General features: G+C 35.9%; 1 long non-coding RNA gene and 1 pseudogene across 2 annotated transcripts in view; both read right to left on the bottom strand.

Moving 5' to 3' along the window:
* LOC135321218 (uncharacterized) overlaps positions 1 to 27973 on the bottom strand; it is a 491507-nt gene that overhangs the window by 456002 nt on the left and 7532 nt on the right. The gene's annotated exons all lie outside the window — the stretch shown is intronic.
* On the bottom strand, positions 21754 to 22160 carry LOC105099295 (huntingtin-interacting protein K-like; annotated as a pseudogene).

The raw sequence follows: 27973 nt of genomic DNA, 5'->3' as shown, positions 1-27973 counted from the left end.
GGTATAATATTTTTACTAAAAACACACTAAGTACATATACTCTAAGTAGTAGAATTTCAGATTATAATTGCCAGCAAGGACAAATACCGATTTGTCTGCCACAAGTGTTGGATCAGAGAATATCAAAAGGAACATTTTTGCATTGTACCTCATGTTTGGATGAAAACAAATGCTTTGTAAATGTTTGCCAAGTCATCATCTATCACTTTTCCATCTGTATTATGCACACATCATGTGCTATTGCCACATAGCTCAACAGTCTCCTGTTTTGTACTTATTTTGTTTATTATGCCCTGAAGGTATTTCCCCATGCTCTATTTTTATAGGTTTAAATATGTAAGTGCAAGATGACCATGGCCACAAAACTGGTGAGAATTTGCTAAAGAAACCATTACAAAAATAAAGGAAAAATGAATACTATATACTCTAATTACATTAACATTTTCTGAGTGAACTATTTACTTCCAAATTGACTCTTAATTTCTGTATTTGAACTGGTTTTTCTTTTTCAGTTGATATATTTTTCTGTTTGAGAAAATTTTACTGCTATCTTGGGTTGGGATAGAATGCATAATTTTTTCCATTAAAACTAGTGGAAATTTTTTTGTTCACTTAATGGCTTTTCACTCTACTGGCAGGACAATTCAGGAATAAATTCAAGTATCTGAGAAGACGGTGAATAAATATATATATATATGCCACTCATGTGAATTATGTGCGTGTATCTGTAAGGTTTATATTCTACATGTAATATGCAAATGCAAAGCAGTATCATCAGCCCTTCACTGTCTTATTTTTCTCATATCTAAGGAAGCAATGTTTGCCAACAGAAAAATTTTCCCTCAAATTATCCAGTATCAAAATAATTCTGCTTTAAAAAACATATTACTACATTAACCATTATTCTTATGATTAGAAATCAATCAGGTATAATTGAAATAAAATTTATACAATCAAATGAAATGTTTTAGAATGGATACAACAGAGGTTGTCAAAATGTAATTATAATAATGGGAATCTAAAAATCAAAGAGAGATCATAACACAATCAGAATCTATTTAAAGAAGGGGTGGAACAAGTAATCCTATCATGATGGTAATACTCCATGTAAAGCTACATTAGGGAATACAGAGGTCACTACAATTGAGTCATTATTCCCCAATAATGCAATATACAGAAAGTGGGCTGTGAGGGTGGGGAAAAGGTCCATGAAGACAGGTCAGCCACATCATCAAGGCTTTAATTAAGTATGAAAATATTGTATAAGTGCAGGTAAATTTTTCCTATAATTAGACAGCCATCAATAGGCTTTGTAAGTGCCAGAGTAAGATCATTTTCAAAGTCCAGGTAGAAGATGTACCAGTATGATAATGAAATATATTGATCCTCGATAAAATATACATGATATTTTTAGAAATCAATAACCCATTGCCATTGGAAAACAGTACGTTAATTCAATGCATTCTAATACTTTTTAATAAATGAGTCACTGAGTTTAGAAGTTTGAAAAATGTTTCCACCTAGATTCAAAAGAGTAATTCATTTTCAAAAGGGCTAGGCTAAATGAACTTTCTCCTAATGACACGTGTTTCACAGAAATTATGAAAAATGTATGTAGTATTGCAAAAGTTAGCTGAAGGATAATTAACAGTAGCACATAGTTCAGCATGTAAGTTCCGAGTTAAACTTGTAAGCTACATTTTCTTTGGTATCTTTCTGCGTCCTTTTCTAACTCCTTTCCCATCTCTATATATCTTTCTCATCTTCCATCCTTCTGTTGCCCTGTGGTCATTCAAAATCTTTGAGTGAGAACTTAATAGCCCAAAGATACATTTCATTATTTCTATTCCCCAGTCAAAATGTCCAATCTCACAATGATACAGAGTTCATCCAGATGGAAACCAATTAAGTGACATTGTGGTAAGCATATGAAGAAGACTAATCTTCCTAGTAATACATGCATGTCAAATAAACATTGTTCAGACCATCATTGTTTCATGTGACTGATTAAAAATATAGTCTTTTATTGGAGAACTATGGTGACAATGTGCTGGCAGAATTACTACACTAAAATTCCATAGCTTGGGTTCTCTGAAGATAGACGAGTCAAAGTTACCCAGGCAGTTTTTAATTCAAGCCTCTGTCTCACCTGAAACTCATTCCTTTACCCACCAGGCAGCTATCAATTTACTGGATGGACACCTACTGATCAAAATCAGAACCTACCAGACACAATCGCCTCTGGGCTCTCAAAGAAATCACAACACAATCAGTGTTTACCTCCCCTTTGTCAAAATTCAATTAATTCAGTCATATATATTAACGTTTTCATTTATATGCATTATGTTTAAGGTATTTCCTTTGCTTCTCTATTTACCCCAGTTCTTTCCTGTCTACCTTAGGAACATTCATCTAGGTTTACCATGGGAAACACCACCCACCTCGTAAAAACAAAGAAATAACCACCAAGAAGTCTAAGAGTAGTCCTTTGTAAATCATCTATACCAAGGCAAAGGTACATTTGATTGAAATTAAGTCATCTATTTAATCAGATACTCGTGCACTTAAAAAGTACCCAAATCCCTTTAGAGTCTAATCGCATCAATTTTCCTTTAAGCAGAATTGGCACACCAGTATGCAAGACCAATATATCAGTACTGGATTCAGTTTTACTATCTTGGTAACTGTTAGTACCAGATCAGCATTATTCTACTCATCACTGTAAATATAGAGTATATCAGCTATATTATTATTAAAATGTCTTTAGTGAACAAATTTCCATTACGTTGTTTTCTTGTGAAAAACATACTCCAAATTCTTATAATAAATTAATCTTTAGACTATAACAGTAAAATTTATGAAATCACTAAATAAACGTTCACTAAATAAAGAGACATAAAATAAATTTATTAGCCTCGAGTTAGGGTTATTTAATATTCCTGGATAATGGTTAGAGTGTTTTAAAGATCATGATTTCATGCAAGTGTAAGTGTGATGAGCGACATGAATAACGTGGTGGTATCATGCTTATTCTTTTTTTTCACTCCTGCATAAAGGAAACTCTTGAGACAGTAGTCACTTGAAAAGAAATCTGTAGGCGTATGAAAAAAAATTTAGAATAGATTATACTTCCTGGAGACCTATTATAATGTAATTACATGGTATTTCTCTAAAGATGACCCTTAGCCCCACCTGACTTTTTAGAACTATATTTCCTATTATTCAGTCTTTCCAATCACGCTTGAGACACATTTGTCCCTCAAAGAAATTTGGGGAAGAGACAAAAACATTTAACATCCACAGTGCCTCGTGACCCTCTCCAAAGCACAGAGGTAATTTAGTTGTGATTAAAAAAAACTTACTGTCAAACTACCAGAGTGTTTTTAAATAGTTTGGCAGTTAACAGGCCAGAGATGGTTTAGACTCTCCCAGTGTTTCCCACTGTGTAGCATTATTCACTAAGATAAAAGCCTCCACTAACAAAGATACACTGTGATTTTTACAAATGTGGAATGAACCACAGAAGTAATCTTATGTCTGAACACTTACAATGCCTCTTATTTCCAGGCGGAAGTTTCATGTTGGTTATAAAACTAATCAGAACCAGGCTTAGGTACACCTGGTCATACAGGAAAAACTGCTTTTTCAGAAACACTGCAGTCTTTGACACATTCAGGTTTGGATGTGGCAATTAGACTGCTGTTTTAATTAGAAAAATATATTAAAGAATATCTGGTAACAGACAGATAAGAAAGAAATAGGTACACCAGTTTCTCTCTCTCTCTCCACACACACACACTCACAGTTTTTTAAAAAAGGGTAAAACAGTGCCAAATTACTGTAAATAATAATATAAAAGGGTGTCTTTACTGAATAGTTTGATAATTTGTTCGGTTTTCTAAGTGTTGTTTCCCTCAAGGAAAGGCACGCGGGAGAGACAAGAGATTGGGACCTCGCGTCTGAGGAGAAAGATGAAAGCAAAGAGACAGAAGCCAAAGGCAGAGGTGCTCCAGAACACCAACGAATGGCTTCAGGGATGCCTGATGTCCAGGGTTGAACTGCTGAGGTCTGCACAGTGATGACTCTCCATTGCACCCAAACAACAGCAAGTCTGGTACATAGAACCACCTTGTTGCTGCATTAGGGAAGGACGGAAAAGGAGGCTTTGTCCACCCCTGGAGTGGAATCGAGTAGAAGAGAATTTCTGCCTTCAGAGGAGGGACACGAAGGTGATGCTTAATGAGTCGAAGCAAGGAACAGTAATTCAGAGCAAGATATAAAATGTTTCCTCTGAAAAAAAGGTAGGTATTTCTTTAGGATTCCTCACAAATATTGTGAACAGCCCTGGACTTTTTTAAAGTCCACAAAGAATGGAGCTGTGGTCACTTTGCTGGCATATGCAAAAGCTGACTGCCCTGAAAAGGCTCGAGAAGGTGGGGCCCTACCATTATTCATATATTTTCTTGCTCCATCAGTATTAAACAAACCTGACACTAACAGGCTTATTTACTGACACATGCATAACTCAGATGCTTTGGTGCCCAGAAAAGAGGCCACCAGCCAGGGAAGAGAGCTCTGGAGAAAGGAGGAACCACAAGTGAATGTCCTGGGGTTATTTTATTTCCATGGGATCCTATGAGCATGAGAAAGGATAGGTAGGAGGTAATGGTGGCCGTGAAATCAGAATTTCCATTCCCCGCTGTGAAGAAATGAGCAAATGGACTCAACTGGGAATGGTTAGTGTTGTTAAAATAAGTAATCAGAATAATATCCCCAAAAGACATATGTGCATAAAACTATTACATACAGAGTCCTTTAGAGAGCGTCAGACTTGAGCACTCTTACTTAGGGGAAAAAAAAACTATTTCAAAATGACTTTCTCCAGACACTCTACTTGAAAAGCAAGGAGCTAAGACACAGACGAGCAGACAGTCGTGGTGGTAAGATGGTGGGAAAAGACTGCCTATTTGACTGGAAGAGATGCTAGAGATTCAAGAGGCGCCGAGGTTGCCAGTCAGGGCACAAACACACACACGCACACACACGCACACACGCACACACACGATCACCAGATGTTTATCAGCTTATTGGGATCACGGGCACAAAGGTATAATCACTAAAAGCTCACCAATCCCTAATGGTTTTCGCATTTCATTACGATCTGTGCTTCTGAGGCTACTCACACCTACTGCCTCTGTGTGTAGCTATGCTGCGTAATGAGAGGCTGCTGGGCTTTCCCCTCCCAGTTCTGTTCAGTGACAACAAGTTGGAAGTTTATTTAGTGTTAAGTTTGTACAATTTTTAATAATGTCTGTTTGGCAAATGGCTAACAAGTTTAAAAATATTTAATAGTCAGCTATTGTGAGCTAGTACAAGCCGGGTCCAACCTATCACCAGTCATACACATTTAGGTGTATCATTCCGAACTCAAGAAAGGCACCAGTAAAGAGCTGCCGTGCTGATTAAGGATAAGAAAGAAACTAAAGCTCAGGTTGTAGCAGGGGAAGGTGGCAGCTCTACTACAGAGCAGTGGTATCCACCACCAGAGAACAGCCAAGTAGGTCAGACACTGCAACTGAGCAAAAGAGCACGGATGCTTTGGGAGAGGAGTTAATCCTAAGTATTTGCGAGACACTTGGGAGATTACCAGAAACATGAGGTCAGGGAATATGAAGAGAACTATGCGTATAGGTGAGGCATGAATATTTGGGTTATTGATTTTAATGCAATATAAAATCTATTCACAAGCTGCCCAGCTCTGGACAACAGATTATCTCTCCTGCCAGATTCAAGAGACTGGTTTTCCCACAAATCCTTCATGGCGGTAGCTTTACAATTTCCAGATTGCAGCTAAGGCTCTGAGATTCTGGATTCAGCAGTTTAGACAGGAGCTTCCTGGTCAGAGAAACTGAGGTTTCCCTGGAGGGTCAGCTCTGATTCATTGATGTCAGAATTCTTTCTGAAGGTTCAGCCTGAGGCTGCCTCTCCAGCCATCCCAATGATTGCGTAAGCATCTAATTTCTTGTACTAAATCCCCTTTGCTTAAATTAGCGTGGTTTCTGTACCCTGCAAGTGGAAGCCTCTTTCATTTTTGGGAACTGTGAATCCAAGAAGAAAAAAAATCATAGAACAAGCTTTAAGGTATAAAATATAAATAACTGATAATAAAACCATTTTGAAATTGAATTTTTATTTACTCAAGTTGCACTTTAGCTGAAAAACATTCTATGTCGAGTTTATGGTAAAAAAAACTTTGATGCATAACAGTTGATGAAGCGAATCCTTGAGTGTGCCAATTTTTCACAGAGATTACTCCTAGAAGTATTATTTGTATTATCTTATAAACTTTTCAATCTTAAATACTTAAAAATAGCTTTTTATAATAGAAAATCCAAGAGAGCCTATTATTTTCTTTTTATAAGGTGCTTACAAATATTGCAAGTCAGGGGAATCACTGTAAGTGATAGTATTAGCTCAGTCAGAAATCCATCCACATCATTAAATTTCCTCACTAGAAATCTGAGCAACAGAGAAAATTAAATTGGTTTACTGTAATCTGTAATGTTTCTACGTACTGATTTACCAAGAATTCCTTAATAATTCTTAAAGCGCTGTCATGTACTAATCAACCTAATTAATGTCACCCTTCTAAAGTTGGCAAGCTTTATTTCCACCTCTATTTTTATCAATCATTACAAGGCTTAAAGGTGAGTCACTGAGTTCTGTAAGGTACTGAATCATTTTATTTATAATACCCACAAAAGCCTCGTGCAGTTTGTCTTTGCTTCATGCTACAAACACAGCTACGTACCCACAGCTCAAACAACTGACAATCCAAAGGCCAAGCTTTCTTCACACCCTAGTTCTTTCACACCAATTGTCCAAAGCGAAACGTCAGCAACAAGCACGCCTGCCTTTATCAAACCAGTCTTACTTCCCTGGGGCTCAAGCACTGTAGGCTGAAGGCAATGTCTGTCTTTTCCTTTTTGAAGATGAAAATCTTTTACTGAGGAAGTGTGCCAAGAATTTAAAAATAGAAACATCTGGTTTTGATCAAAACAGCTTTGTTTTTAAAGAATTAAGCATCCATAGGGACTTTTAGACAGTAATTTGCAATGTTGTGGTCAGGTCCTGAGTTTATTTCAATTATTCATTCGATAGTTCTTTTAAGTGAGTTTTTCTTTTTTTGCCTTTGAATATTTAATCATCATATATTTTCATATGTTATTCCAATAACTGACAGAGTTTCTAGCAGGTTCAATGAAAGATCATGCCAGTAAGTTTCAGAATAAAATGAATTGATGTGCAGAGTAGCCCTTCTCAGAGAAATTTCCCAGCTAGATTCTTTTATAATCCCAGATGAAGACAATTAGAGACATGGATTCTAAAGCATAACTCATTCAGACAACAAAGGTCTTTAAAATCACATTTAAAAAAATTTAATGTAAATATCTACATTTAATATTTACATCTGGGGTACAGTTAAAAACTAGCCTCTCAATAGGATTACATGATATAATTATGTGGTAAGAAGGTTACCACACCAGAAAAACCTGAGGGGTACAGACCTTACCATAAATTTTGACCTACAAATGTATAGGACAAAAATCATCAAACTCAGTTGTTTGTATGAATAAGAATAGCCAAAATCGTGGGAGATGACTTTTTGGACAATAATTAGCTTACATTTTAGGGTAGGAAGGAAAATTCTTTCTGGTGGGCTCCTACATATTAAAGGAGAACTGTCCTGTAGTACCTCTTTATTAATAGTTATTTGTTGGAATTGGGCTAAAGCCTTTAAAAAGGGGAATATCAGTCAAGGAACATAGTTGGAGGTAGGGAAGAATAGTAATTCTTTAAGTGGAAGTTTCAAGGTAAAAGGTGGGAGTTAGAATCAAAAAAGAAGAAGGGCACCAAGAGAGGAGTCATAGTGAGAGAGGTTACCCATTAAACTGGTCATCTTCTCTGGGGAGAGATAAAATGCTGTCACATGGATAAATAGCTGACATCTTCTTGTCTGTAAATTCAGTCTACTTGGAAATAATTATCATCTATAAAGAAAAGCTCCTGTTTTGAGAACAATTACACTAGCATGGTGAGGGCCTAAAAACAGAGTTCAAAGTGAGAAAAACAGCCATGCTTGAGGTGTTCAATCTGGTGCTGTCACACACACATCTGTAACCTTCAACTGCAGATCAAAAATAAACAGTGGCCACAGTCAAAGCTTCCAGCAAATGCTCAGAAAGAGGCAGTTTGGTCACCAAAACTCCACTGCCCTGGGACTCAGGAGTGACTGCATACATCACTCCACATCTCTGAAGCCTGATCTTTGGTCTATGGAATGAGATTGGACCAAATCTCCAAGATTTCTTGATTCAAACTTTCAAAGATTCTATAGTTTCTTTTTTTAACTGCCGTGTCCTTCATATGAACATTTTAGATGTTTATTAATTCATACTGACAATTTAATAGGCTATCTTATTCAGAAGGTAAAATTTGCTGAAATACTACAGCAGTGATGCCTCAAGAGAGAAAGGTTATCCCCACTTACTAACCTTCCTCACTAGTTATCTCAAATCATTAGACATTTATTGAGCTCTGACTTTCAAAAGGTACTGTGCTAGAACTATCAGGAGTACAGAGAGGAATAAAACAGCATTTCTGTCATCACACAAGTCAATGAGCAATAAGACATGCTTAAAATGAAATAAGATGAGTAAATGAAGTAAATTCACGATCAAAGAAAAGTAATTTAACCATCCCTTGGCTGAGATCCCTAATCTATAAAATGAAAGTAATATTACCTACTCAACAAGGTCATTATATGGATTAAATGAGTTAAGACTGTAGAAAGCTTAGAATAGTTTCTGGAATGTAGTTCTATATATGGGATAGAAATAAGAAAGGAGGGAGGAAGGGAGGAGATAGGAGGGGAGGAGGGAGATGAAAGAAAAGAGGGGGAGGGGAAAGGAGGAAAGGGATCAGAGGGAAAGAAGAAAAAGAGAGACTTAGAGATCTGGCATCAAATCCTGGTTTCTCACACTAAGTGCATGTTTGAAGTCAACCAGATCAACGTGGATTTGAGACTCTCCACAGCAGTACTCTACGTAGGAGTTTTCTTAATAACAAATAAGTTAATAAGGTCTAGAATGTAGTCTAATAAATTGTCAAAATAAATTACTTATATTGAGGTTCAATATTCCACTCCTAGGCATATATCCAGAGAAAAATAAAATTCAAAAACACATATGCACACCAATGTTTACAGCAGCACTATTTACGATAACCAAGACATGGAAACAACCCAAATGTCCATCAACAGATGACTGGATAAAGATATGGTACATATATGCAATGGAACACTACTCAGCCATAAAAAAAATAAAATAAAATAATGCCATTTGCAGCAATATGAATGGACCTGAAGATTGTCATTCTAAGTGATGTTGGCCAGAAAGAGAGAAAAATGCCACACAGTATCATTTCTATGAAGAATCTAAAAAATAACAATAAGAACACAAATAAACTAATTATTATTTTGATTTCCTGAATATGTGTAAGCACATTTGACTGTCCTTTATGATTGGATTACCGCATTCTGTTGATTCTTATTTTGTGGTTGGCTTTATTTCTTTGATAACTATGTAAGTTTAAAAAGCTAAAGATCTAATCTGTTCTTAGAAACAATAATTAGTATATATGAAAACTAAAAAAAATGTGCAGTATACTGTATATATGTATTTACATGCAATATAATGTGTATGTGCAAAAAAAGTTTACATTTAAAATTTCATCATGTTAGAGGTACCTTCAAGAAGAATTTTAAGAACCAGTTGAACTATTGGTTTAAAATAGTTGTAATCCTTTCTTGTAATGTAAACAACCATCCCTAGGATTTATATTTTATAATATTAATTATCATACGTTGGATTTTGGCACCGGATGGCAAAATACTCTTTTTAACCTCTTTGTTAATAATAATTAAAAAAAGAACATCATGTCTGAAAGCTACTCTCAGTTTAGGGGAAAAAAATGCATGTGTCAGAGGGAGGGATAAAGCAAAATGTGGTAAAATGGTAAGATTTGGAAAATCTGGATAAAATGTTTATGGAAATTATTCCATTTTTGCAACTCCTCTATTTAGTCTGAAGTTATGTCAAAATAAATAGCTAAAAGAAAGAAGTTTAAAAAAATATTTACTTATAACAAATAGATTATTAATAAATAATATTTATTTTCCATTAATAAGGTTTTAAGCTTTAAACTGTAATTCAACACAATATGTACATGTATATATTTTCTTATAAAATAAAACAGAAAAGAAAATATTACTAGTAAGAAATTCTCACACCAATTTTTTTTTTTATAATGCCCATCTCCAACTCCCTATTTACTATTAAGGTCGATGAGGGAGTAACAGTTTTGTAGTAGTTGTGATTAAGGTGGATTTTGGTTGGAAAGATTATTCTTTCCAAGCTCTATCATTCTGAAAAAAGAGATTGCAGACATGCCATATTTCTGGCCATTACTACACAAAAGTCATGTTATTTTTGATCAGTGCTATGAACACCTGGAGAAAATTCCCAGGAATGAAAGACAGCTAGACTGAGGAAGTGTATAAACGAGATGACCAGCAATCCCACTCCTAGGTATTCACCAAAATAAACTGAAAACACTTATATAAAAATCAATACATTAATGTTTATAGCGGTTCTACTCATAATTGCCCAAAACTTGAAGTAACCCCGATGTCCCTTGAATAGAAAAATGGACAAACTAGTACATCCATATAATGGAATATTGCACTACAATGAAAATGGACAAACTGTATGACTTATGGAATGAGATGGCTAAATCTTAAATTTCTAATAAAAAGGAAAGTATGCCCCCCAAAACTGCATATTTTATGATTCCACCTATATCACAGCTGGGAAAAGACCAAATTATAATAAAAGAGAATAAGATCAGTGGTTATCAGAAAGTTGGGGGGCAGGAGGCATTGGGTACAAAGGAGTAGAAAAGGAAATCCGGGGACTATGGGATTGTTCTAAATGGTTCTGTGGTGGAATATATGACAGCATTTTTCACAAAACTGTACACCACAAAGGATGACTTTTACTATGATGACATAAAAAAATCATCAAACAATGTGTCAGGGAAACGCTAGATGCTATGCAAACCATGACAAATGAATCTAACTGTATTATACCTGTGAGATATAATCATACTAAAGGGGATAGGGAAGAAAGGAACTTACACCAGTAACTTTCTAAAACAGTAACTTGATAAATTTGTTAAGGTTAATAACAAAAAGAATTGTATGCCAACACTATACACTAATAGGTTAATTTGTTTCTCACTGGGTTGAATAGCTCCCCCTCCCAAAATTCATGTCTACTTAGAACCTATAAATGTAACCTTACTTGGAAATCAGTTTCTTGCAGATAATTTCCAAAGTTTTTTAACTATGTATGGGGACAAATGTTAACTAGACTTACAGTCATTTTATAATTGTAAATATCAAATTATGTTGTACACCTGAAACCAACATAATATTAAATATCAATAAAAAGTAAATTAAAATGTTTAATAAAAAGGCTAATTTAAAAGGTCTTATAAACACTATTAAAATTTTTTTAAAGATGAGCCTGGAGCATTCTATGGTGCCTAAAAATAAAAAATGTGCTGAATATAAAATTTTAAAGGACAGAGTTATTTCAAAAGGACACAGGACTCAACCCAAAAGAGCACCCAATGCCAAAGCTAGAACAATTTGAGCAGGAAAATAATGACAGTACTGGATTATAACTCAAAGAAAAAAATACGTAATTCCATACTGATATAAATGACTGAATAAGTGAGTGAATAGAGGAGAAAGGACAATTATTCCTTAAAGAAGACTTCTAATTAATGAACACAGAATGAATGAAGAAAATAGAAGGTCACCACTAGAATATCACAATAATAACTGGTGTGAGCATGATCCACCAAGGATTGCTACAAATACTAAATGAAGGCTTAAAGGGAAAATAGCTGCACAGCTGCAAAGTACCTAAGAACTGTACTGATTACTGTGATGATTTTAACACATGTTCTCAAATACTTTGATACTCCTCCCTCCAGGAGGAGATCTTACTTCCTCTCACCTTGAGAACGAACTTACTGCTAATGGAATTTTTTTTCCTTGCTTATCTGTGTTTTCTACAGTTCCTTCAGTAAGTATGACTTTCATAATTTTTTTTTTGAATCAGTTAACTTTTTCTCTAGAAGAGCTGTGATGCCCCAAGGCTCCTCAGGGTATCCTTGTAATAGGGTGTATTTATAATATAGTGCTGTCATGCAAAAGGCACACAGGGGTTGTTACCATCTCTGGATTTGATACATATAAATGCTATGTATATGCCCTAGCTAACTTCTTCCATTTCCTAGCAACATTTGGCATATGGAAATTTTGTACTTATACTCTTAGTCTTAACTCCCTTATCTACACAAGGTAATGTGCCTGTGTATAACACATTAGACTCCTTTCTTTAGAACTTATCAGATTCATTTCTTTGTACTCAAGTGTCATTTCTAAAATGTTTTTTATTAGGGCACTTTGACTCCTACAGAAACTCCCTGCTTTTATTTGGAGATGGCAACCACAGAGTAGAACAAAAACAACTGCTCAATCTCTCTTCTCTAATGATATTCATTATCATTTTCTCCATTCATGCAGAACTCATTAGAATCATAGATACCTCTAGTTTGAGTTACAAAATGTTTCAAATAGAATTTTCAGTGCTTCGAAACCTTAGTCAACAGATTCCATCATTTTGGCTTCCCTTATGCAAAACGTTTAATAAAGATATTATAAATAGCAAATAAAACTGCGTCTTTCTCTTCCTCTCCTGAAAATTATTACTGTACACACCTGTTTGCCTAGTAGACTGAGAAATAATAACTATCATATATGTGGTAAGTAGAGAAAAATGAATGTGTGAAAATTCAAAGTATCATTTCTTTAACATATTTACACGTCATTTTCTTGCTAGAAAATCAGTTACATCTACAACTAAATGAGGTGGCTTTTTACTGTATCAACTTAGCTAGGCTGGAGTTTGTTTCCCAGATTTCCCATCTCTATGTGGCTCTGGGTCATGACTGGCCACAGATGACATCTGCACAAAGAAAGACAGAAGCGAAGGAGAGCAGCCATGTTCTTGCTCAAAGGTCTAGTGCAAAGTCTTGCTTTGTTGCAGTTCACAAAGTCATCACTGACCTATCTCCTCGCTTTGTTGTCTTGGGGTCCCAGCTGCACCAGCAGAATCTCCAGCTCCCTTTAGATCTCCTCCTTCGGTTTCTCCCGGTCCCAGTCCACGGGCACATGCAATTTCTGAACCAAGTAGGCCAGCTTCTCCCACAGATCACCGGCATCAGTGAAGCTGCAGGCTTGGAGGTGGTCAGAGGCACATGCAGGTTCCAGTTTATCATCACACAGCCCGGCTCATCCTAAGAGTTCCAGCTGATTCTTGCTCAACCCCGCTTCACATGCATCTTCTGTTCCCAACTGTTGACTTGAGATCCAACAGCAGATAAGAAGTGACAGTCTTATGTGGAGTGCCTGACCTGCTCCTACTGTGTGGAAGGCCAAACTCCCATAATAAATCCCGTATTTCTATGACAGGCACAATGGGTTTGCTTCTCTATTCAAACTCAATAGTTTTTGTTCCATACCTAACAGTACAGCACAAACAATATAGTGAAACTTTGGATCATTGAGGCCCAGACTTTCCACACATTTCCCTTGCAAACTAGAAACTGCCTCTAAACTAAGAAAAACATTATCTTGCAACGTTATTAGGAGAATTAGAAATAATGTATGTAAAGTGCCTGTATATAGTAAGCCTCAAATAAATGGTAGTTATTATAACCAGTATAAATGTTTCATACAATTTTTAAGTCAGCACCTAAAATAACATGTCATAAGAAATGGAAAGTGACACATACGATACAGATGAATAATTACTAAAAAGTTAAAATATTTATTAAAATATGCATCATGCATATGATTAATCAGTGAAAAGCAAAAACAGTTTATTAAAATACTCAATTTAGGTTCTATAAAATTAAGTTAATGAATGCAAGGCCTTAAGGAGAATGGAGATTAGGGATGTAAGGACTGGAGCAATCTTACAGATGCTCATAAATGCTTCTATACTCACTGAGGCAAACTGAATAAAGAAACTCACTAACCACTGATCATAGAAGGGCCTTGTTACATATTTTAAATGAATAATTAGGTGGAATGTACACTCACTTTTTAGCATAATTTCTTATGACAAATTTACCAAGATCAATATATCCCTCTGCCCCCAAATTCAGGAACCCATCTGCTTATGCAATTCTACCACTTTGCTGTAAGTAACAAGCATAATTCATAGGCATTTGTGTTCTGCCTAAATGCTCAAACCTTTTTGGTTTTATAAAAGAGGGGATAATTCTATCCTCTGCAGGTTCCTGTTCCACCAATCCAATATGTATCCAGCTCCATTTCTGCTACTGGATGCAACATGAATGTGGTTCTGAAACAGTAATTTAATTTCCCTCATATTCCTCTTTGCTTTCTCAAGGCCTTCTGATAAATCCTGTCTCTAGTGTCTGTTCAGTGCTAGTTTCAATGACTAACTTCTAGTTATTTCTTTCTGTTATTTCCAACAGGACTGACTTAAACTTCGCTAAATTCAACACATATTATAGGGACCTAATTCTTGTGGTTGCTGAAAAGTTTATTTTATTCATGTTTTATATTTGAAATTTATATCCACTTATGTTATTTCCAAGAATTGAAAGTTGAGTACTTACCTAATAGTACAATATGTAAAGGGAAGGGTTTTAGAGCACGATGGATTGCACTATACCCTTAGATCTGAGCCCACTATAAACAAAGTCTGCTTTTCTACTACTTTTGACAGATTATAAAGAGATTGGCATCCCTGCCTGTAGATGTTCACATGCCTGAGGAACAAACTATAAGAACTGAGCAAAACCATGTGCTTACTGCTCAACAGACGTTATAGTTTACCATTATTTTAAATGGGCTTATTGTTATCCTGGTTCCAGTTTTTCTCATTTAGAGAAAGACAGTTCTTAGTCATTTGCACTGTCATACATGGCAAGACATGTCACATTCTTGGTTCACAAAGCACTGAAGACAAATAGTACACCCTTTCCTCAGCATTTTAACAAGAAAAAAAAGAATTTTCCCCTCCTCCCCCTTTGTTCTAAATGCCTCCTTCATTCCAAATAGTGTAATTGAGCACTTGGACAATCAAATCACAAAAGTGAATTGAAGTTGTATTATGTTTGGACAATGAAATAATCTAGTTTTGTTGTTTGTTGATAGACAGTATCCACATTATAGAATATTTTTTCTGAATCAATGCAACTTTTAATCTCACAAATGTACATATGTACTCTGATGGATTCTATACATTATTCCACCATATCTAATACCCTTTCACTCCTAATATTCCACTCTATTCCTGAAGTCTAACATTCCTTATAATGTTTTTAGGCATTTCCAGTTCCCACCTCACTATGTCTTTTTTCTATGAGTTTCTGTCTGAGGGAATTTTTAGTTCTTCCCTAACACTCCATCAGTCCTCATTGCTTGAAAGTTTTATGCAACAGAAAGTTGAATTTCTTAACAACAGATTCTTTAAAGAGAAATTGACTTAAAAAAAGAGCCTCCCTTCTTACTAGAACATTTCTTTTCTACTTGGATAAAACTTTTCAACAAATTTAACATTGCTTCATAATATTCCCTAAAGATATTCACACCCTCTCTATCTAATTCTACAGCAACATATGAGCAGTGCTAGTATGAGAATAATCTTGACCGCCTCACTGCAAAGGATGTAGATTATATGCAGCACTTTTATAAGATGCTCACGTGTTTCAGAGAACTTACAGTAACAAGGATAAATGACTATCAGTTTTGTGATCTTTCACAGTGGTTAAAATGTCCATTGTATTTTTTAGGTGAATCCTAAAAGGCTTGAACCAATTCTCTTAAGACTTCTACTCGGGAATCTGTGTAAACAAAGTTGAATCATCAAATTGAACCTGAGTTCCAAAGCGTTTCATGCTCTTCTATTTCTGTTAAGACTCTCCTTAAAGAGCCTGTCCTTCAACTCTACCACTTACATACAATACCATAGAGACTCCTGTCATTCAAAAGCATGATTAACAGTATTCTCAGATAAGACTGTCATTGAAGTGTGCTATTTACAATGCTCCTGAGATCACTACTATGTGATTGTGCTTTTGCAATGCTATTGATACCATTTTCTTGACCTCCAATTGTCCCAGTACCACTGATGACACTGCTATTTTGCTAATGGAGTTAATAACAACTTGATAGAACCACTATTTCCTTCCTTTCCAGTCTGTTTCTAGACCTCTTGCCAACACTTGATAGGCACTACAGTCTTAATAAATTCTTATTCAAACATCATTAACTTAGCCAGACTAAAAACGCCACTCTCCAAGGGAATAAAAGTAATTCTTTTATTATTAGAAAGACATTTGATATTCAAAACATACTCATTCTTAACTCTTCACCCACTCATTCTGTTACTATATAGTCAGACAATTACAAAGCTAGAAAGAAGTTCCTGAAATTAACCTAGTCTACTATTTCTCATGGTGGTGATGCAAGATTACTAAAGGTCAACAAGGTCTATGAAAACTTCTTTGTATTTTCAATCTAATGATAACCTTTTAAAATTATGTTACCAGTTATAAAAGATAAACCTTACATTGAGTTATAATTTGCAATTAAAAGGTATTTTTAATAGAACAGCTTCTAACGTATTTCTCAATCATACTTGAAGGTACATAAAAACTACTTTCCTCTAAAACAGGTCTAGCAATTACTCAGACTTTTAAGATAATCGTTGCTCTTTCTGGTCAGAACTAACCTGAAGTCACTCTACAATAATGAATGGCTGGTTTCAAAATGTTCAAGGAAGTGTCTATTTGTTTGATTGAACTCTGTGTCTTCCACGGGCTTCTAAACAATAGGCACTCTGAAAATATGTGAATAGACGGATAGATGGATGAGTTCATGAATAAACAATCTCCTTTTGTAATATATTTCAAAATCTTACAACAAGAAAAAATAGCAATTCCAGATTTTACTCAGGATGTAGAAAGTTGCAAAGAGCATTGTTTCCACACTTAAAACAACAACAGCAACAATAACAAGAACCTCCCAGACAGCCTGAAAATTCACAATTTTCTTGAACCCATCCAAGACCTAACAACTAAAAAATTATTGGTTAGGTAACTAACAAACCAGAAATCTAAGGACAGACAGGTGCCTCCTTGGAAAAATGGGATGGGAATAACACTTTACTTAAGCTGATAACTCCAAGCACCAGTAAGAAGAATTCAACTACAGTTTTTAATGAACTATTAAAAGTTGAGCATTGAGTTGTAAGAGGATATAGAATCCCTGAGGGCCACAGGCACCAGGAAAATACACACCACTTGCAGGAATATCTTTCTGGATCTCCCAGATAATCACGAGAAAGACTGATGAGAGTACTAAGAGTCTACGCATATGGTGTAGGGGTCTGGGGGAAATGAACATTAGTCAATGTGGGAGAGGTCTAAAAAACTCCACTCAGATCCTTCCACTACCTTCCTACAGATCAAAAAACTGCAACAACTTGGAGGGTAGCAAAGAACTTTAATAAGACTAATTGCTGTTGGGGGAGGTGAACACAAAAATAACTGTCCTGGGTAAGGACTGATCACTAGAAAGACCCTCCTTCAAGATCCAGGGAAATACTGCCTACCTAAGACTGAGGCACAATCAAAACAATAGAAAGCTTAACCCACCCACATCAATGTACTAAGAAGAACCAAATAATAGGAAGCTATTGCTTATAACAAGGCAAATACTTACAGAACTCCAAAGCATAGCACAAAGGAATGATCTAAAACTGAGTATAGAGTAGACACATAGAAAAACCTACAGGCAAAGAGCCCTACCAAAAACAAAAAGGAATTTCCACTGGAGGAATTTGAAGATTGTGGTAATCTAAGGGTATCCATAGCAGCAATTAAAGCTAAACCCAGTTCCGTATCTGACTAGACTGACTCAACTCCCATACTAAAGGCAAGCAAAAAGAATGGTGCACCCATTTCTGGGAATAAAGAGCATTTACCTCAGGCTCTACTTGAGCTCTACACAAAGCAACTGGCTTTCAAGACAATAAAAACAAAAGGCATACAAGGAAAGAAAAATCAACACACTCTCAACAAAGCAGTCAATAGAACCAGACTCATAAAGAGAAATTTAAACTATTATTATTTTTAGATTAAAAGCTTAAATGGAAAGGGTAAAATAAAATGTAAGATCAAATTATAAGAAAGAATTAAACAAAAATGTCAGAAATAAAAAAAAAAAACAGTAACACAAATAATGCTTTTGATAAGCTTATCAGTAGACTCAACCAACTAAGGAAAAAAATATGAAGACAGATCAAGTGAAAGTATCCAAAATAAAAAATAATGGAGAAAAAGAAACCAACCAACAAACCAAGCATTCAAAAGCCATGGGATAAATCAAATGGGCCAACATGCACATAGCTGGAATCCCAAACATAAGGGTGAAGCAAAATAAATATCTGAATAAATGATCACCAAAAGATTTTCAAAATTAATGGCAGACACCAAATCACAGATCCAAAAATTTCAAAAACCAAAGAACAGGACAGATATCAAAAAGAACACACCTAGATAAATCACTTTCAAACTGCTAAAAACCAAAAATAAGAAGAAAAGAAATCTACTTTAAACATAAACATATAGATAAATTAAAAGAATGAAAAACATGCAAATAAGAAAAGAGTTAAAAGATAGAAATGCAAAAACACAAAACAAGTACCCTGGAGTAGCTATATTAATATCAGACAAGGTGGACTTTTGAAAACACCAATATTATAAAGGATAAAAAGGAATCTTATATAAGTTTCAAATGAATTATTTAAGTTTCCTCCTTAATAAACTATAAAGTAGACAGCAAATTGAAGCCAATATACACAGAAGGAAGGAAATAATAAAGAATAGAAATCAACTGAATTTAAAACAGAAAAATTAAAGGAAAAGTGTCAATGAAATCAAAAGCTAGTTCATATAATTGATAAACTTATCATACTAATCAGAAAAAAAGTATACAAATTACCAGTATTAGGAATGAGACAGATATGATATCACTAAAGACATTACAAATATTAAAAGAATACTATGAATATCTTGAAAGCTTTTTGCCAGTAAATTTGATAAGTTTAATGAAATAACAAATTCCACGAAAGACAGAAACTTCCAAAGCTCACACACACAAAGGAAGAGATAACCTAAACAGCTAGCCCTATATTTTTAAAACTGAATTTGTAGAATATGGCAGAACAAGATGTCCTATGAACTCTACTAAACATTTAAGGAAATTCTACAAAACTTTCCCAGAAAATTGAAGAATGTCTACTTTCTAACTCATTCTATTCTAATGCCAAAAGCAGATAGATGTTACAAAAAAAAAAAGAAAGAAAAACTATAGATTTAAATTTTTCATGAAAAACACATTTAAAAACTCATTAAAATACTAGCAAATTGAAATTATCAATATATGAAAAGAATAATGCATAAACTTAAGTGTAGTTTATCCTAAGAATTCAAGGCTGGTTCAACATTCAAATGTCAATCGATGTAATTCACCATGTCAACAAACTAAAGAAAAATCACATAAACAGAGCAGAAAAAAGTCTCTGGCAAAATTCAACATTTATCATGATAAAAAAGAAATCTCTGGAAACTTCAAAAGAAGGAATTTCATCAACCCCATAAAGGGCATTCTTCGAAATCTATACATAAGATAGTGTAATTCTTATGGTGAAAGACTGCCTTTCCCCTAAGATCAGGAACAGAGAAGCCAAAATTAAGTTTCCAGAATTCTTTTTTTTTTTTAACATTTTTTATTGATTTATAATCATTTTACAATGTTGTGTCAAATTCCAGTGTTTAGTACAATTTTTCAGTCATTCATGGATATATACACACTCATTGTCACATTTTTTTCTAAGTTACCATAACATTTTGTGTATATTTCCCTGTGCTATACAGTGTAATCTTGTTTATCTATTCTACAATTTTGAATCCCAGTCTATCCCTTCCCACCCTCCACCCCCCTGGCAACCACAAGTCTGTATTCTCTGTCTGTGAGTCTATTTCTGTCCTGTATTTACGCTTTGTTTTTGTTTGTTTGTTTTTGTTTTTGTTTTTTAGATTCCACATATGAGCGATCTCATATGGTATTTTTCTTTCTCTTTCTGGCTTACTTCACTTAGAATGACATTCTCCAGGAGCATCCATGTTGCTGCAAATGGCATTCCAGAATTCTTTATGTTGCCAAGAACTATGACAGAAACTTGGTGTGTCTGTGAGAAAGAGAAAATATTCTTTGTTTTCGATCCCATAATCTAGGATTTGTAAACTCAATTGAGTTAAGTTTCCCAGGAAGAACTTGATTTTGGCACTATGCATTTACAAATTCTGCCTAAACTCTGTCCCCTCTTCTCCTCTGAGCCCTGTGTTTCCTGCCTTTGAATAGTCATGTGAATGTCAGCTCTACACTATGATTCACACTCTCTGGTGAGCTCTCCCTATAGTTCTGAGCCTAGCAGTAGTTTCCACCACTTCTCGCTATGCGATGGGTTAGGTCTAAGAATTTTGTCTCCTAGGAAACATTTTCCCCACATACACAATTAGACTAAGGCCAACTTGTGACCCAATGGTAGGAGAAAAAACACACATATGTACAAACCACATGAGTCCAAGTGCAGACCCAATTCAGCTGCCACACAGATACCTCCCTGGCTCCTAATGGAGTTTAGGACAGTGGAGCAAGTGCTGCCTGTAAGTCCAACAGTAACAATTTTAACCGATAATCTTTCTAATAACTTGTATCAGACTCCCAACTGAGTACTTTGCTTTTTAAAAGAATTGTTTTATTCAGTTCATCAATGCTTCAAAGGCCTATATATAAAGCACCTTTCCAACAATCAAATCATTGCCCTGGAAAAACTACAGCAGTGTAGTAAGTCTTAGCAGTGCTCACCCCAAGGTTGTCCGCTTAAACCCCAGTTCAATCCTTGCATCAGCTATCCTCTTACTAAGGCCTCTGTGCCTCCCATTTTCCCCTGATGAGGTCATTCACGCAGCTTCTTCACTGCCTACGTGAAATGCTGTCTAACAATACAAAACTAGCCCATCAGCCACATACCAAGCCACCAGAAGCTACAGTTACCAACACAGGACAAGCTGTCATTGCAGCAGAATTACACCCTTTGTGCAGGCCACAGAAGATGAAAGTCAATGGACATTTTCTCTCCAAGTAATTAGAAGCTTCTGCAAACCACCAACGTCAAAATGCCCTGTCCCCACACTGAATCTCAAAGCCTCAAAACTTGGAAGTCTATATGTGCATATTTTGCTCAAGAAATTCCACTCCTGTATTATTTCTCCATACTTCTGGCCCAATCACCAAATGTTAGTATCAATTAGACGATCCAGTAAAGAGCATCCTTCTTCCCCACATAGGGTTTCGTGAAAAGACCCACAATTATTTGAGAATATCTTGTGGTAACTTTCTATTTTCCATGCTAAGAAACCATTTAAGAAAAAAAAAAAAAAAAAGACAAATCTTTATTGAAATAAATTAATCCAGTGGATAGGTCTGAGAAAGCACAACTGGGGTGGGGCAATCAGCGCCTCTACCACGCTGTCCATGTGTTCCCTCAAGCTCCAGTTCTGCTGCTTCTCGCGAGATCTCCATCTCCGTCATTATCAGCTGCAGATCTTCCTTCTTGATGGTGACCTTTGCCAGGTCCTTCTCCCACTCCTGGTTGGCTTTCTGCCCCCGGGACCATCTATCTAGAATCACGGTCATGGTCGTCTCCAGGCTGGAACCCTGGATCTCCTCCTCCGCAGAGTCGGTGACTCGCTCCACGTCCGCCACGCCACTGTCCTGCCTGGCCGCTGGGCTCCGTCTCCAGCTCCAGCTCCACGTCCCCCTCGGTGGCCATATCCACCCCACTGCGCAGCCCCACAGGTCCGCAATGCCTTAGGAGGGCTTTATTTAGAACACAGGTTCCAAACAAATTGAGGCGGGAAAGCAGATTCTTACTGACAGAGGACGCGACGTCACACGTGTTAGCCCCTGAAGGGAAGATTTATACTCCGTCCCTCATCACTGACATGCCGGCTTCTCATCAGTGATGCCAGCAGTGCCCATCACCACCGGAGTAGAAAATCTGCTTCCTGCAAAGAAGTTGCTCCTAAGACAAAGAAGAGAGAACGGAGCTTTGCATGCCCAGTTTATTTTACCCAATTTTGCCTGTGGGATAAGGCACTCTTCAGGACAGAGTGAATTACAGGGGGGGAGTGTGGAGAGGCCCGGAGTGTCACATCAATGGCGTGACCTCCAATCCGAAGGCGATACCAGCAGTGACCGTGTGAACATAAGCATCATTCTCTACCACACAAAACCTTAAGTAGGAACAACTGGATAAAGAGTATCTGCTTAAGAAAGGTAAAGAAAAGTTACTGTTAGGTTGCTGAAATGTTGACTGAATTTGTATAAAAAACCAAAACTTACCAAAACAAATGCAAATTTATTTTTAAAATCATACTTGTTCAGAAAGAAAAAAGAACATTTTAATGAAAAAAAAAATCAAAGTACCTTATTTTAATGACTACTACTAACCTCCATAAAATATTTGGGCCAAATAGTTGGAGTGGCAAAGCATTTACTCAGCTTCCTCTTTGGGAAGCAAGAGCTCAAGTGCTTGATGTACTTGGACTTTGTCCCTTAGGGTGGTTCCTTCTAAGAATCGTTCTGCAGATATTTGCCCCGCCCTGCCCCGCCCTGCACCGCCCCCCACATTCTCTTTTACTGAAGACTTTTACCATAAATTGTAGTTCACTCTTGAAGCTCCAACCTAACTTTGTGTGTGGGGGGGTGGTTGCTTTCTTTAGTTTTATTTTGGTTTTCCTACCGAATATCCCCTTACACTCTTACTTTCTGCTTGGAAAGAGCTTCTTTTGAATCCTGAGTACAATTTTATTTTCAGACTTCGACTAGACACTGAAATGATAAAAAGCATTGTCCAACAGCACTGCCACAAATATTAGCATGAATATATTCTGTACTTAACAAATAAGACCTAAATTTACAGGAAACTCAAGTGATATGAATATTATTCTGTTTTTATGAAATAATAGCAGGCAGAATTTACCAATACACTTTGTTCTCTGTGCCTGGAGGGAAACCGAGTTTTAATTTAATCCTAGGGCAGATTTCACATTCAGTAACATGCGGGGTAGGGGATGGTAGGGAAAATCACCTTCAGAAAAAGAGACTATTAATTTCCTAAGGGCTCTGATAAATAGCCAGAGAGATGAGTAACCCAAGGAACAACTGAGAAAAGAGCACTGGGTTGTTTTATGCCTTAATCATCACACCTTCCCTTTTCCATGGAGTAAAGTGTTCCTTTGAGATCCTATTCTAGGATTCCTGTGCAAAAGACAGGATCATTTAGTGAAAAGATCTGTAATTATTTGAGTTAAGAATATCTTGTGGTTACTTTCTGTTTTCCATGTTAAGAAATCAATCCTTTAGCAGGTAAACTATCTTTAAAAAAGTAAGTAATATTAAAAAAAAAAGTGGGCATCCAAAAGTTAATTGTAGATGTCAAGTCTGATTATATACATTTCCAAATCCATTAGTAATAATGACAAACAGTTTGGATGCCAACCTAGGTTTAGATTTATCCTTCAGTTTTTCAGGGAGCACAATAATTGTAACATTTTGAGTGGAGTGAAACTCCCAAAAGAGAACCCACCTCCTTCTCATAATACGCACATTACTGAAATCCAGCCTAAAGAGGTCCTTCTAGGGAAACACTATAAATGTTATTTCCAAGCTGTGTTAATAGAGCCATCTATCTCCCTTCTATAGAAGTTATACTTCTTAAACAAAAAGGCACAAATTGATTTTATATGCAAGAGAGCGGTCTACCCTGCATATCCACCTTTATGAATACAAAAATGCTTTGAAATTACAGTTCCTTCTTAAGCTTCATGAGTTCCCACATTCCTAGGTAGTGCTCAAGGTCAAATTAAGGCAAACTGTCTATTCTACCCATTCCTATCAATGGTGCATGACCAGCCCTTGCAAGGTAGAAGCTGGGAAGGGAACCCAGGATATTGACTCTACCCCTTTCAGGGAAAACCCCCAAGGTCACAACTGTTTTGATTTCTCTTCATACTAGGCAAGATTTTTTAGCACTTACATTTCAGAAACAAGATCACAGAAGTCACAGTCCCTGTCCTCAAACTGGCTGCTACAATCTGTACCGCAAGTTTTCTGATAAAAGTTTTCACAAGACACTATAGACACACAGGGAAGAGAAATTGAAAATCATACAGGAGATTTAAAAAGGCTTCCTAGAGGGATCAATGCTTGAACTGAGCTTTAAAGAAAAGTAAATGGCAGTTAGACAGGGAGGAAAGAGAAATAACACTGTGTGTTCCAAGATCTTCGGGGCCTCCCTATGGCTACCCTACAGGCAATGGCAAGAGAAGAGACATAATATAAAAGACTAGGTGTCAATTCAGAGTTTGAATTTAATCCTGAACTCTGTATCTAGACATTTCAGATTTAGTGTGACAATACCTTGGATATACTGTGAAGGGTTCACAGGGGTTCAGACTCGAGTCAGACCTGAATAGTAGACCTTTAGGTGGGATCAAGGCAATGGCTTTGGGAAATAATCAGCAAAAGATTTAAGGAGACTATAAGGCAGTAAGTGTCTCCTTGATTGGCAACTAGATGGTGATTGTAAGAGAGGTTATAGGATGATGTCCAAGCCTCTGGACTGGCAACAAGTCAGAGTGGATCATTTTTTGTGATATGAGGAAAAGGTTAGGAGAGGAAGGAATGTGTTTACTTTAAGATACGCTAAATTTGAAGTAGGGCCTTGATGTAGCTATATTTAGGAGACAGATACACTCATCTGAAAGAAAATGGGACCACAGGAATAACAACAGTAACACTGATATTAGTAATAGAGATAAGACAGTTGAGTATCTTACTATGTTACAGCCAGTGTTCAAAGTAATCACATGGATTATTTCATTTAAATCTTATAATGAAAGTATTATTCTCATTTTACAGATAAGGAAAGAGAAGTTAACAATTTGCCTAATGTTACCAGTTGGCAGTTATAAGAAATCAGGATTTGAACCCACATTATCTGATTCCAGTCTCCATTTATTACTGATAATGTAATTGAAATCAAGGGTACATTTATAATCTCAACATTGAACATGATATTAAGTGAACAATATTTTAGCATTTTATTATAGTGATAATAATTCAGCCAAGTAATTGAATTTCCCCTGACTCCATCTGTTGTCCTATACTCCCCCCATGATTTAATATTTTAAGGAAATCATGCTTTCTGTCATATTAGGATTTGAGTAATTTGGAGGTGTGCTTTATTTAATTACATTTTGCCATTCTGCAAAAAGGCTAAACCCAGGGAATCTCAGTTTTTCTAATGAACAAAACTTTCTACAGTATGTATGATGGTGGGATAAATCAACACAAAAATAATGACGTCATTTACAAAAGAAGTAAGCAAATTCTATTTGACAAAATACAGAAACACAGTTTCTTATTAAAAAGCACAATTTATAAGTTTAGTGATTCAACTATAACACTTCCAAGCATTGTTTTTTCTACACGACTATCAGTAAACATAGGATAAGGACCTTGTAAATGACAATGATAACAATCATAGTAATGATAAAGATAATAACAATAACATCTAGAATATATTATATGCCTGGAAAAAGTCAGTCAGTTCTCTAAGGACTATGTGAACTATCACATTTAATCCTCACAATTTACAGATGAGGAAACTGAGGAATAAAGAGACCAAGCAATTCATGTAAGATCACACAGTACATTAGTGAGATCAAGATTTAAATGAAGACAGTCCAAAGCCAAAGCCCAGAGTAAGCCTGGTTGATGAACAATCTAATGTGTCAACTTGTCTAGGCCACGGGGTGCCCAGATACTTGGTTAAAAATTATTCTGTTATGTCTGTGAGGATATCCATGGATAAAATTAACATTTGGACCAGCAGACTGAGTAACGCAGACTGCACTCTCCAGTGTGGATGGTTTCTTACCCAGTCTGTTGGAGGCTTGAACACAATTTGAAGAAGAAAAAAAAAAAAGGCTAAGAGAAAATTCATTTGCTCTGCCTGTATCCAAACTGGGACATCATTCTTCTGCTTTTTAAACTCAGATTGGAACTTACACCATCATCACTGCAGGATACCCAGCTTGCTGACTACAGATCTTGGGACTTACCTATCACAACTGTGTGAGCCAGTTCCTTACCATGAATGCCTACACACATATGTATTTTCTTATTGATTCTGTTTCTCTGGAAAACCCTGACTAATATACGTGGTTTAGTCATACAAGACCTTTATGATACCAGCTCTTTGAGCATCGTATTTCTGTGGTCACTAGAATATAAATATCTCTCAATCTTTCTTTCCTTATCTTTTTATTTTTACTAACAAAGGTTATGGCAAACTTGGTGTTTTAAACTTTACAAGGTTTTCTATTAAATAAACTTGTAATCTATATTTCCATGACTAACGTCAGGGAAAGAACTTAAAGCCTGTAATTTTTGATTTCCACAGTATCATGTACAAAGCTGAAATTTCAATTACTTTCACAAATAACATAACACCAACTTAAAATAAGCATTTTTCTCACACTTCTACTTTAAACTATCATTTTACATCTCCAGTGAGCATGCATGAGAACCTTTAAAGATCAAATCATCATCATTGAAAAATGCAGTATAAGCAGTGAAAGGAAAAAATAAAAAGCCACTTCTCCCATGAGTACTCTATGTTGACTTTCTGTGATCATGCTGTTAATAGCAGGGTGTATGTATCTTTTTTAATTAATTCTTACTTTGTGGTTGGCTTTATTCCTTTGATAACTGTGTTAAGTTTAAAAAACTAAAGCTCTAAACATTCTTAGAAACAATGAACAGTACATATATGTAAATTTAAAAATATATGTGCAGTAAGAAAAAAAGAAGAGATGAGCTATCAAGCCATGAAAGACATGGAAGAAACTTAAAAGACCTATTACTAAATGAAAGAAGCCAGTCTGAAAAGGTTACAAACTGTGCGATTCCAACCAAATGACATTCTGGAAAAGGCAAAGCTACAGAAACAATAAGAAGACCGTGGTTTCCAGGGGTTTGGGGAGAGAGAGGGAGGGAGGGATGAACAGACTGAGCACAAGGGATTTTTAGGGCAATGAAATTATTCTGTATGATACTATAGTGGTGGCTACATGTCATTATGCATTTGTCAAAGCTCACAGAATGTACAACATCAAGAGTGAACCCTAGTGTAAACTATGGACTTTGGTTGAGATTAATGTGTCCATGTTGGTTCATTGATTGTACCAAATATGCCACACTGGTGAGGGATGTTGAGGGTAGTGGAGTATACATGTGTGGATGGGGAGGGCTATGGGTGAACTCTGTATTTTCTACTCAATTCTGTTGTGAACCTGAAACTGTTCTAAAAAATAGTTTATTAACTTAAATAAATAAATTAGTACGTAAGAAAAAAATATGGTAAACATGGTTCACAAAACTGGACAATTTTTTTTCACGCAGTGAAAATACTGTTGTTTATACCAATAACACATGCTCACTGTAAATAATTCAAAAAGTACATACAAATATAAAGAACTCAAAAGTTGTGTGGTCTCCCATCAATCAATCAGAGTGATCCCTGCTGCCTTAAGTACTGGTGAT

The sequence above is a fragment of the Camelus dromedarius genome, chromosome 4 (genome assembly GCF_036321535.1).
Source record: "Camelus dromedarius isolate mCamDro1 chromosome 4, mCamDro1.pat, whole genome shotgun sequence".
Lineage (NCBI taxonomy): Eukaryota > Metazoa > Chordata > Mammalia > Artiodactyla > Camelidae > Camelus > Camelus dromedarius.
This window is presented reverse-complemented; position numbering and strand designations above follow the sequence as displayed.